The sequence below is a fragment of the Nelumbo nucifera genome, chromosome 1 (assembly GCF_055504915.1).
Source record: "Nelumbo nucifera cultivar China Antique chromosome 1, China Antique-T2T, whole genome shotgun sequence".
In the NCBI taxonomy this organism is placed as follows: domain Eukaryota; kingdom Viridiplantae; phylum Streptophyta; class Magnoliopsida; order Proteales; family Nelumbonaceae; genus Nelumbo; species Nelumbo nucifera.
In genome coordinates, this window is record NC_142649.1 from 47,777,247 (window position 1) to 47,789,822 (window position 12,576).

Consider the following 12,576-nt stretch of genomic DNA (forward strand, 5'->3'; position numbering starts at 1 on the left):
TTAAAGACAGATTAGGAGCCATTGCTAATCTAGGGCTGACAAGGGTGAGAATATGAGTTCTAGTCTGAGTGACCACTTTGTTCATGAAAATGCTGAAGGTTTGGTTTGAACTTAAAACTGCAGTCAGGACCTCAAAACTTGTCAGGTGTGTGTTAACGTGTCATCAAGACAGTTTTAGTAACTGGTTGCATTTTAGCATCTCACCACTCCATCCTACTCGCAAAGTTTGCAACTTGGTTTAGGCTGGGCACGATTCTATCTCAAAGATTAATAGAGCCGTATTTGGGCTTGGACTGAATTTTTTGGTCCCAAAATGAGTTTTGATTAGGCTTAGAGTTCTTGATCATCGCAAGGGCCCTTGGACTCCACTCTACCCACACCCACAAATCCACATTCAACCAAGGTTCTAAATATCGATACGTCCGATATGCCGGTAGGGGCGTATCGGGTGAATTGATATTTCTTTTTTCAAAACCGGTTCAGGGGGCTGGTTTAGGGCTCTTCCACCCCCTAAACCAGTCAGACCCACTGTAGGGGCATATCGGAGAGGTCTCGGAATGATATGTATCGGCCCCGTAACGATTTTTTTAACCTTACATTCAACTATTACAACTAATATTCAACCGACTGTCACAAGTCCATGTTCAACTATTACAGCTTATATCCAACTGGTACAAGCCATTACAAATTCATGTCTAACCTCATACTCAATTGTTACAATCCCAATATTAACCGTTACAAATCGATACTTGCTGAACTAGTACCAACTGTTGTAAACCCATATTCAGCCATTACTGAATTCAAGAAAAAAAGAAAGAAATCAGCCATTACAGACTGATACTGGACTGTTACCCTATTTCAACTTTAAATTACCCTATTAATTAATGCTGCTAAAAGCTATACATACATACGCTATATATATATATATATATATATATATATAATATAATATAATTTAATTATAGTGTCATGGATTGACCCATTTCACTTGTATAATTGAATTTTGTCACATGGACAGAAGAAGGTTTTGTTTTTAGGTTATGTTTTAAAATGAGTTTTATGTTATTAAAAGTATTAGAACCTAACTAATAGAATTTATTTATGACAAAAAAAACCTTAAATAGAGAACAAGATTTAATATCTCATGTGGCAAGTTGGAAAACACCATTTTTAAGAATATTAAAAGAAATACCCATTAGGTTATAAGAAAATTTAATGGAATAATGAATATATAGAATCCTAATATTTATGCCAATAGTGATGTAGTTGTGTATGACATGTTAAACCTTCCATCTTTGCCATATCATAGTGTTTTTATATTATATTTAATAGTGTTGTTGCTGTAGTTGGTAAAGTGGGTTTGGTTAAAGAGAAAATTAAGGCAGAGTCTATAGCAGATTTTAAAGTTTTATCATTTACTTATTAGGAGGATGCCAACATTTAATAGTTGTTTTCAACGCAAAAGTGATGGCAGAAGTATTGGATGGAAATGAGCCATTGGTATCTTGGTGTTTAGGTCATTACATTGATAAAATTAGGAAGACAAAAAATTTTCTTTTGTCACTTTGGTTTACAACTCTAGACCTTTCACTAAGCCTGCTCATATTATACCCTAAAAGGTTACACTTTTGAATGAATGTTGTATATGAGAGAGCCCTCTACTTGTAAGGATACAAATGAATTGGATTCATATCAGTTTGAGCAAAATCCGAATCTGATATGATAATTGAAAACTTTTATTCGAATACGATCCGACTATTGAAACTGATGCCGCTCAATCCGAGGTAGTGCACGAACCGAGGATGGCAACTAGATAGTCCTTGCTGGCAGGTCGGGGCCAAGCTTTAAGGACGAGGCCACGCTTCAAGACCTATAATCAATGGAGAAGTCAGTGGCCCAAGGATTTATCCCCGGGTAAGTACTTTGACTCTCAAGTCAGTAGGAGGGGGTGGATGGCCGGGCCAAGCTATAAGGATGCAGGTCTGGGCTAATTAGTAGAATGGGTGCTAGAAGTTGGGAGTCCTTTACCTTGAGCATGGAGTACCCTTTTATAGCCAGAGGGTCCGTATCCTGGTCGGAGTAGGGTTCTAGGGAAATCGGGACAGATTACAGGGGGTAGAGTCCTACTCCTCAGCGGAGTTGTCTTCCCATCCCTATCCGCTAAGCGAGTATCTGACATGGTCAATGGGATCATGGTAATGCCATAGCTCGGCCGAACATCGCCGACGTGACCGAGCTGTGCAGATGGCCGTGGACCTCCGAGCCAGCTTAGACATGTCCCCAACATCACTCCCCCAGTTCTGAAGTCAAGGGACAAGGTCTCCTAGGTTCGTTGTTCGGGTGAGGAACTTCCGGGCATGCGTATCACCCGCACTGTGTCAATTGTTGCCGAGGAGTCCTCCGATTGCCAGTTGTAGAACTTAAACGAGAACCAAAATTTTGGTTCCCGAACCACTCCCCCAGTTCTGTTGTCGAGGAGGGGGAATGCTTGGCCAGGCAACTGCACGACCTTGTGGCCTTAAAACGGCCTAGCCGAGGATCCACATCGAAGGTTGGACCGGTACTGTAGTCGAACCGACACAATTAATGGGTGCAACCGCTGCCTGCCGAGGGTGCCACTTTAGTTTTTGAGGCTTCTTGTCGTATGTTATTGGTTGCGTCGATTGGCCTTCTAAGGCGATGTCAGAGGTGCTTCATCTGCACCATTGATTTCTCCTCGGTCTGTGCCCCTGATGGTTATAAAATGGAAGACGGGGGGATGGGGGGATCCCCTATCCTTAGTATTGCTTGCAAGAAGGTGTTTGGCATTCACTACTTGACAGATTGTTTGGTCATATAGTTCGGTAGCTAGCTCGGCAGATAGCTCGGCAAACAGCTCGGCATCTAGTTCGATGGCTTTCACTCTTTAGCTCTGCAAATTGTCCGGTATGTCCTTTTCATCTCGTCGGTCTCTTCCTCTTCCGGGTCCTCCAATAGTTCTGGTTCCAGCTCTTCTCGCGGCTCGACCTACGAGCCTGAGCTAAGAGATTTCATGGCTGCCAAAGTTGAGGAGGTTGAGGCAGGTCCCTCCAGGATGGAGGTGGAGCTTCCTCTTCAGGCAGGTCACCGGTTCGGTACCACAACCTGCGTCTTGGCGCCCAGGGATATGGCTTAGATCCGAGCTATGTATGCCATTCCAGCGGAATACTAAATGAGGTGTCCGCTACCCAGGGAGATGGCCATTGATGCTCAGCTCGGTGAGCTATGCATTTATAAGGCTGAGGTTCCCGTTGAGCGATGGGTTCGCCGAGGTGCTAAATTGGTACAGGGTGTTTCCGGTTCAGATGATGCTGAACTTCTTTAGGTTCTTTCTCAACTTTATGTCCTATTGTGTAGTCTGCAATATCGAACTAATCCTAGGGATGGTGAGCTTTATGCTCCAACTGAAACACCACCAGCAACAGTACTATTACTTCTCCACCTGGCGGAATATTCAGTCGTTGGTTGGGCCCCTTCTTCTGTGATGCACTAGAAGGAGTCATTCTTCTTTGTGCACATCCCCGACGGTCTCTCTTTTCCTGTCGAGCTACGGGAGACGAGGACGACTCTGCCGTAGCCCCAATGGTCGATGCTTACTTGGGAGTAGAGGTCGGCCCTGAGCATGATCCATGAAATCGACGTTATCGCGTACACATGCTCAGAGATGTTGATGTTCGTCGGGCTAATGGAGAGGGTGGCCGGTTTGTTTCCTTTACTTTTGTTTGCCGAGTTAAATTTACCTTGCCTGCTTTCTACTTACCTTGGGTATCATGTGTTGTAGGTGTAAGTATGGCTAGTGAAGAGGAGATTGTTCCTCAGATGAAGGCGCTCTGACAGAAGCAGGAGTGAGCTGGTGTGCAATCGGAGGCTCGTCTTGAGGCAGAAGAGCAGTCACAATCCGCAGACAGGGTGGCTCGTCGGCAAAGAAGTGTTCGACAGTGAGAGGCCGAGGAGGACAACATTGTCGTGGTTGACCCTGAAGGGGTTCGATGTCCCATAGGTGCATCGGTAACTGAGGTAGACAGCAGCTCGGGTCTGCATGTGCCGAGACGGTCAGTTCGCGTAGATGATAATCTGGAGATGCTTGGGGTTCCCGAGCAATTACTGTGGGGAATCATGACAATGTCAATAGCTCAGGAATCCATCGGGGTTGGCAGCGGAGCCTTGGAGTGTGCACTGCTACGGTCTGCTTCCCAAGTAAGTCCTCTTTTCTTATTCCTTGTGTTTTGCTCTCTTTTTCGGTACACTTATCATGTTTGTCTACAGAATGCTTGTGTGGCGGTCGTGCTGGTTGATCGTCTTCGAGACCTTCGGTCATCAAACGAGCGGGAGCACTCCGAGTACCTGCGGTAGAAGGCCCAGTTGGCCGAGCTTCACGCCGCTGGGGAGCGGTTAGCCACACTGGAGAGGAAGGTGGTCGAGCTAAAGGTGCAGTACCGAGCAGGCTAGTCTCATCCGGGAGCTAAAGCAAGAGATTGCCGAGTTTAAGGCTAAGAGAGACAGGTTGAGGCAAGAGGCTACTGAGGAAGTCGTCCATGAGTACAAGGCATTGGAGGAGATGCAACTGCAAATGGACGAGTAAGCCGAGGCTTCCTTCGCAGCTAGGTTCAATCTCTTCTAACAAAGGATCCTTCGCCGCCACCCAGAGTTGACTATTGAGTCGCAAGGTTGGGGTGCCTTTGATCCAGATTCTCCGCAAGGATCCGCTGGGGGAGTTGAAGATGATGTCAAAGCCGTTGACGGTGCTGCTGATTCTTCTGCTGAGGATTGATCGGTTGCCTTCTATGTTTGTTATTTTTTGTGTTTGTTTTTTTTTTGGGCTTGGTATGCCGAGCCTTGAACGATGTAGTGAATGATTTTTAGTTGAATATCAGTGTTGCTTTGTCTAATCATGTGTTGGTATGCCTCTATCCTGTACGTGCCAGGTTGTTGTGTGTGTCAGGCTGGGCTATGCCTTTATCTTGTGCGATTCTGTTAGCTGAGGTATAGTCGACCGAGGTGTAGTTGGTCGAGGTATGGCCGGCCGGGCTATGCCTTGGCTTCCCCAGTCTTACGCCGGCCGAGGTGTAGTTGATCGATATACCTCGGCGTCCCCATTCTTGTGCTGACCAAGGTGTAGTTGACCGATATGCCTTGGCGTCCCCAGTCTTGTGTTGACCGAGGCATAGCCGACCGGGCTATTACTTGGTGTCCCTAGTCTTGTGTCGACCAAGGTGTGGTTGTCCGAGGTAGAGCTGGCCAGGTTATGCCTTGGCGTCCCTAGTCTTGTGTCGACCGAGGTGTGGTTGTCCGAGATCTTTCGGTTCCCGAGCTCTTAGCCATGATGCTCAATTTCTGGTCTCGGAGTTCCTCGACCACCCTCAGGCCTTGGTGGGCGGGGGTGTTCTTCCTCCACGTTTAGGCTCAGCCGTTGTCAGCTGAGTCGGGTAGCTTGATCGGCAATATTCTACCAAGCTGGGTGTGATGGGCTCAACCGTTTGGGGATCGACGGAGTCAACTCAGTTGGCAGTGCAACTTAGCATGTGTGCGGTGGGCGTGTGCACGCCTCTGGGTCAGAGATGTAGTTTAAAAGGAGACTTTTATTGCTTGTAGGTCTACTGGTAGTACATTCTGAGGTTTCCCGAGTTCCAACTCCTCGGTATCATACGACATTCGAGGTCTTCCAGTCTATAAGTACTCGGTTCGAGGACTCTGGTGACTCTGTACAACCCTTCCCAGTTCGGTCCGAGCTTTCCTTCTCCTGGTGCGAGGACTATGACTCTGCACAGGACGAAGTCGTCTGTCTTGAATTCATTTCTTCTTACCTTAGAATCGTAATGTCGTGCCATCTTTTGCTGTTGTGCGACCATCTTTACATTTGCTCGGTTCCGAGCTTCTTCTACTAGGTCCAACTCCGCACGTAGATCTTCGTCATTCTGCCCCTTGTTGAAGAGCTCGGTCCGAAGGGCCAGGGGACCTATTTCCATTGGGATCATGGCTTCGGCGGCCCTGTAGGTCAAACTGAAAGGGGTCTCCCTGATGGTAGTCTGTGGGGTCGTCCTGTAGGCCCAGAGAATGCTTGACAGCTCCTCAACTCACCTTCCCTTGGGTTGATCTAGGCGTGTTTTCAGGCTGTGTAGTAGGATGTGGTTGGTTACCTCGGTCTGCCTGTTGCTCTGAGGTCGGTGCACTACGGTAGTCCAGTGATCGATCCTTAGGTTGGCACAGAAAGCCTCAAACTTCTTGTTGGTGAACTGTGTTCCGTTGTTTGTGATGAGCATGCGCGGGATACTAAAGCGGCAGACAATTCCCTGCTAAAGGAAATTTCGGGCATTGTGGGTAGTGATGCGTGCCAGAGCTTCGGCTTCTACCCACTTTGTGAAGTAGTCCATTGCTACAAGAAGGAACTTCTTCTGCACAACTGTGGTGGGGATGGGGCTGAGGTTGTCCATTCCCCATTGGGCAAATGACCATGGGCTGGTGATTAGGTTTAGAGGGGCCACAGGTTGGTGATGGAGATTAGAGTGACATTGGCAACACTTCCGAACTAATTGGGCAGCATCCAGCTTCATCGTCGACTAGAAATACCCCTGCTAGAGCGCCTTATGGGCTAGTGTGCGCGGGTCGGGGTGATCTCCGCAAATGCCCTCATGTATCTCCCTAAGAACGTAGTCTGCTTTGGCTGGGGGGGAGACACTTCAGGTATGGAAGAATGTGGGAACTGCGGTAGAGTTGACCCTGTATTAGGCAATACCTGGCCACTCTGTTTTGGAGCCTTTTCGCTTCTGCTCGATCCTTCGAGCGAGTGCCCTCTCGAAGATATTCGATTATGGAGTCCATCCGAGATGGGCCATGCTGCACTGGAAGGGTGAGGATGACTGCTGGTGCGATGCTTGGCTGAGCCAGTGTGTCTATCTGGACGGCTGAGTCAAGGTTAGTTTGCGGTGAACTGGCCAGCTTTGAAAGGGCATTGGCTCGGGCGTTCCCGATTTAAGGGATTTGCCCGATATCGAAATGCTTGAACTGCTGAATGAATTCCTGCACCTTTTGTAGGTAGCTCACCGTAGAGGGAGTTCGAGCCTCAAACTGGCCGTGTATTTGGTTGACCATGAGTTGTGAGTCGCTGAAGGCCTTGATTCGTTTGGCCTCATTGTTGGATGCTTTGAACTCAAACCTGAGGGTGTGTTCCAACACTACATCACCTGGGCCGAGGAGGATAAGGATGACGCCGCTGCCCTACTTCTTTGTCTACATGGAGAGTCCATACTAGGGGTAGTGGGGCCGGTTCCTCGGTGGTAAATATACATTCTGTGATGAAATCTGCCAAGGTCTGGGCTTTGATCGTCGGCCAGGGTGCGCATTCGATGTCGAATTTACTTAGCTCCACACTCCACTTGACTAGGTGACCCAATAAATTCCAGTCTTTGTAGCACCTGCTTAAGGGGCTAGCTGGTGAGTACTTGAACGCTGTGGGCCTGGAAGTAGGGTCTAAGTTTTCTGGCCGTGGTGATGAGGGCCATAGCCAACTTTTCAAGATGGTAGTACTGGGTCTCTGTGCCACCGAGGACCTTACTGGTGTAGTAGATTGGCCTCTATACCCGGTCCTCTTCTTTGACCAGTAATGATTTGATGACCTCATCTTTGGCCGAGAGGTAGAGCAATAGCTCGTCCCTTGGGCTCAGCTTAGTCAGGAGGGGGGCGAGCTCAGGTACTACTTCAGTTCCTGGAAAGACTGCTCACACTCTTCTGTCAAGTGGAATTCCTTTAGCCGTTTGAGGGCTTTGAAAAAGGGGAGGCACCAGTCCATGGACTTAGACATAAACTTGCCAAGGGTGGCTATTCTCCCGGGGAGCCGTTGCACCTCTTTGTGGGTCCAGGGGGATGGCATGTCAAGGATGGCTTTTATCTTCTCCAGATTTGCTTCGATTCCTCTCTGTGTTACCATAAACCCCAGAAACTTGTCGGAGCCAACCCTGAAGGCACACTTGGTTGGGTTTAACCTCATCTCGTACTTTCTAAGTGTGTCGAAGACTTTGCGGAGGTCGGCCAGGTGATGTTCAGCCTTTTTGCTCTTCACGATGATGTCGCCGACATATGCCTCCACGTTCCTACCGAGCTATTCTTTGAATACCTCATTCACTAGTCGATGATAGGTGGCACCGGCGTTTTTGAGGCCAAAGGGAATTACCTTGTAGCAGTAGAGGCCGTGGTTAGTGATAAAGACCGTTCGCTCCTGGTCGTCCGGGTCCATCCAGATCTGGTTGTAGCCTGAGAAGGCATCGATGAAGCTTAAGAGCTCATGTCCTGTTGTTGCGTCGACGAGCTGGTCGATCTTCGGCAGAGGAAAGCTATCTTTGGGACAGACCTTATTCGGGTCGATGAAGTCGATGCAGATTCTCCACTTTCCATTGGCCTTCTTCACCATCACTACGTTGGCTAGCCAATCGGGGTATTTAACTTCCCTAATGAAGCCGGCATCGAGCAGCTTCTGTACTTCATCAGCGATTACTTGCCACCGTTCTATGACAAAGTTTCTCTTCTTTTGCTTCACAGGTTGGTAATGGAGGTTGATGTTCAGCCAATGTGTGATAACTTCGGGATCGATCCCAAGCATGTCCTCTGCCGACCAAGCAAATATGTCGGCATTATTCCTCAGTAGTCGCACAAGTTCCTCTTGGAGGTGGTCACCTAACAGGGAGCTGACTTGGACTGTCTTTTCGGGATCATCTTCAAATAAGGGGACCTAGACAAGGTCTTCCATGGTTTGGCCGCGTTGCGCCTTTACCCCATCACATAGGTCATATGCTTCCGCCATCAATGTCTCGGTCGTTGGACGTGGTCCTCAACAGGATAGCTGATACCAATGCCGCACTGTTTTCTGGTCTCCACGTACCACCCCTATGCCATACTTGGTTGGGAATTTCATGGTGAGGTGGTACATTGAGACTACGGCCTGTAGGGCGTTAAGGGTCGGCCTACCAAGGATCACGTTGTAAGAGGAGGGGCAACGCACCACGATGAAGTCTACCATGGCCGTCGCAGTCACATCGCCGTCTTCGATCAAGAGGGGAAGAGTTATCCTCCAAGTGGGTTGGAGGGACTCTCCTAAAAATCCCATCAAGGGAGTGCTAACTGGTGTAAGCCGTTCTCTGCCAATGCTGAGCTTTTCGAATGCATCTTCAAACAATACATCAACGGAACTCCTTGTGTTGACTAGGATCCGCCACAGCTCAAAGTTGACTACTTTGGCTGTGACGATCAAGGCGTCGTCGTGTGGTGTCTAGACCCCTCGGAGGTCATCGTCACTGAAGGTGATAGATGTGTCACGCCTCCTCCCGTGACTTCGGTCGTCGATTTCGCACAGTTGGGCATATCTTTTCCGACCCGAGTTGCTTTCCCCTCCGGTGGTGGCTCCTCCTAATATAACATGGATGACGCCGGCTGGGGGGCCTCGGGGCGGTGGTTGTCGAGCTTCATCCGCCCTTTGTTCCTCTTGAGCTGGCTTCTCCTTTCTGTCTATGAAGCCGCTGAGATAACCGCACTTGATCAGTTCTTCAATATGGTTGCGCAGGTCGAAACAGTTCTCTGTGTTGTGGCCGTGGTCCTTGTGGAACTCGCAATAGTTGTCTCGGTTCCTCTTGTTACTTTGTGTCTTCATCTTCTAAGGCCACCTGACGTAGTTGTGGTCGCAAATTTGCATCAAGATTTCAGACTGCGGAATATTAAGCGGCGTAAAATTCCGATAGGTCGGCAGAGGGGTGCGAGGTCTATGGTCGGTCTAGCGATCTTGTATCTTGTGATCTTTGTCCAATCTCTCAGAATTTCACTCGTCGATCTCTCTCCTTTTTCTGTCGGGCTTCTCATCTTCGTCTCTGAGCTGCGTCCGGGCCTCTTTAGCGTTGATATACTTCTATGCGTGGCTCATTAGCGCGGCCAATGTCTGAGGAGGATTCTTGGAGATGGAGAAGTTGAATGGGGAAGGGTGGAGTCTGTGTTGTATGGCCGTCACCACAACTGATTCATTTAATTCCCTGACTTGGAGTGCTTCCGTGTTGTACCTCGCTAGGTAATCTCTAAGGGACTCTGCCTTCCTCTATCGCACCTGCATATGGCTGGCCGGAGTTTTCCAATGCTTCTGACTAGCGGTGAACTATGCTAGGAACTAGGTCTCCAGCTGGGCCCCTGATGTTATAGACCTCGGTGGCAGAGAGGAGTACCATGCCAAGGCTGGGCCCTGCAACGTGGTTACAAGGGCTTTGCACATTAGTCCCTCTGATGCACCATGTAGCATCATCTGAGCTTTGAGCGACGCGACATGGTCGAAAGGATCAGAGTTCCCATCATACTTGTCGAATTGGGGGGCTTGCCATCCAATAGGGGGTATCTCGCCCATTATGTCCTGGATGAAGGGTGGCTCCTTGGTGATATGTGCGGTGGCCTGCATAGGTTGGTCTACGGCGAGAATTGCGCTCTTATGGGTTGGAGTGCGCTCTAACTCTTCCAGACGTTGCCGGAGCTCTTTAATCTCGGCATCTCTGTTGACCGGGGCTGTAGTGTGCATGGCCTCCCTCTTGGGTCATGTGGGGTGATCCTTGACCGAACTTGACTCGGCAACAAAGACCACAAAGGGTGACGTCCTTTTGCCGAGCCTTTCTTTGGCAGAGATGTGCACTGATTGGCGTGTCTGGCTATGGTGGTCCTATCCACGAGAATGGGCAGTGGAGGCGGGCCTTCAGGTCGTGTCCTGCCTCATATGCTCAGGCCACTCTCCCCTTACGTCTGACCGACGCAATTTGGGGTCCTCGGTCCGAGGATCGTCCTTCGTGCGCATCGGGGCGTAAGGGGGGACGACCCGGTTGGGTGGCGCAGCAGACCCCAATGTCTGCATGAACTCGAAGATCTTATCAACCTTCTCTTGCATGGCTCGGAATTGCGTTGGATCTACTGCAGCCGAAGGTTGCGAGACTTCTTGGTGCGAGGAGCCGCGGTGTCGGTTTTTTCGAGACGGGGAATGGCCAACTGATCGTTCAGACTGGTTTCTAGGCATCTTAGTCGACTTTGAAGCTGCGTCGTGAGAAATTTCTTCTATTTTTTAGGAGAGCTTCTTGTAAGTTTCCACAGACGGTGCCAATCTGATGCTGCTTAATCTGAGGTAGTACACAAACCGAGGATGGCAACTAGATAGTCCTTGCTAGCAGGTTGGGGCCGAGCTTCAGTAACGAGGCCGTGCTTCAAGACATATAATCAATGAAGATGTCAGAGGCCTGAGGAGTTATCCCCGGGTTAGTACTCCGACGCACAAGTCAGTAGGAGGGGGTGGATGGCCAGGCCAAGTGACGGGTTTGTCGAAGCCCTCAAAATTAGTACTAGTTCCACAATGAAATATTTGCAGTAAAAGTGGTTCTAGGTCGAATCCCACAGGGAGCAAATCCATAATCTCTTAGCCGAATGGGTAATGTAATTGAGTGAGAGAATTTGAATACTGAAATTAAAAGAAAAGAAAATAAATAGCAAATTAAACAAGAGAAAATCAGTCTTACTGAATTCTGGTTCAAGGGTTCAGGTTGAATCGATTGGCCATCGATCCTAGGTACATTTCAGCATTCAAGCATTTAACCTTAGATTTATTAGGATAGCCATAATAAACCTTGTGTTTTCCTAATTCAGTTGACCAAACCCAGCATTCGATCAACACTTATCACCACTTAACTAGGTACGATAGCGTCCATATTAAACAGTGATAGCATTAAGATTTGTGAAAACAGATAAACCAAAATAGCAATAATTGAGATAGCTACAATTACTGAATCTTGTTCCATCGATTCCTTTTAGGTTGAACCATGTTAAAACATTGGTCAAAGGCTGTCACGAACAATTGACCCAAAAAGACATCAACCTAATTGCTACTGGCACCATTATTCGTGACAATTACGGATCACCGAAATCATGGATAGCAGTAGGAAGATCAACATCCAATAAAAATATGCACAAGAATCAATGAATACTTGAATTAGAAAGCAAAAAAATAAAGTAACTACAGAACCTCAAAATGACACAACCGAACCTCCCCCCTTGAACCAGAAAAAGAAGGTTAGGTACTCATGATCTGCGCAATCTCCATGCCTTTCTTCTCCATAGCCAAACTGCTTTCTTGAGATCCTTGGCCTCTTGATGATCTCTTGGATCTTGGAATGAGTGATGCTAGAGCTGGTTCGCCCCCCTCTTTATATAGCCAAAGGAGAGGGCTGTTTTCCAACTCCTTCTAGGAGATCATCTTATCTTTAGGGAGTCTTGATCTTCTTTGAATTAATCCTATCCTATCTCTTATCTAATGATCTAATCTCAATCTTCTTATCTCTCTAGGATTACATTCAAGACTTTAGATCTGATAAAACTCTATCCTTGGAGATTACATTCGAAATTCGGACTCTTAACTCTTGAATTCGAGTTGGGCTGCTTCAAGGTACTTCTGCGAGTTGGGCTTAAGTTGTGAAATGGGCCTTGCTGCGAACTTGCTCCGACTTCGGGCTCGTTTTCGTATATGATGCGTAATGAATATGTCAAAACCCAAAACATAAA

General features: G+C 48.0%; 1 long non-coding RNA gene across 1 annotated transcript; it reads left to right on the plus strand.

Moving 5' to 3' along the window:
• The first annotated feature begins 1,701 nt into the window (after positions 1-1,701).
• LOC148803216 (uncharacterized) lies at positions 1,702-4,904 on the plus strand. The gene is made up of 3 exons (XR_016081374.1): positions 1,702-3,719; positions 3,800-4,215; positions 4,285-4,904. It is a non-coding gene; the product is annotated as an uncharacterized LOC148803216 (long non-coding RNA).
• The last annotated feature ends 7,672 nt before the right edge of the window (positions 4,905-12,576 follow it).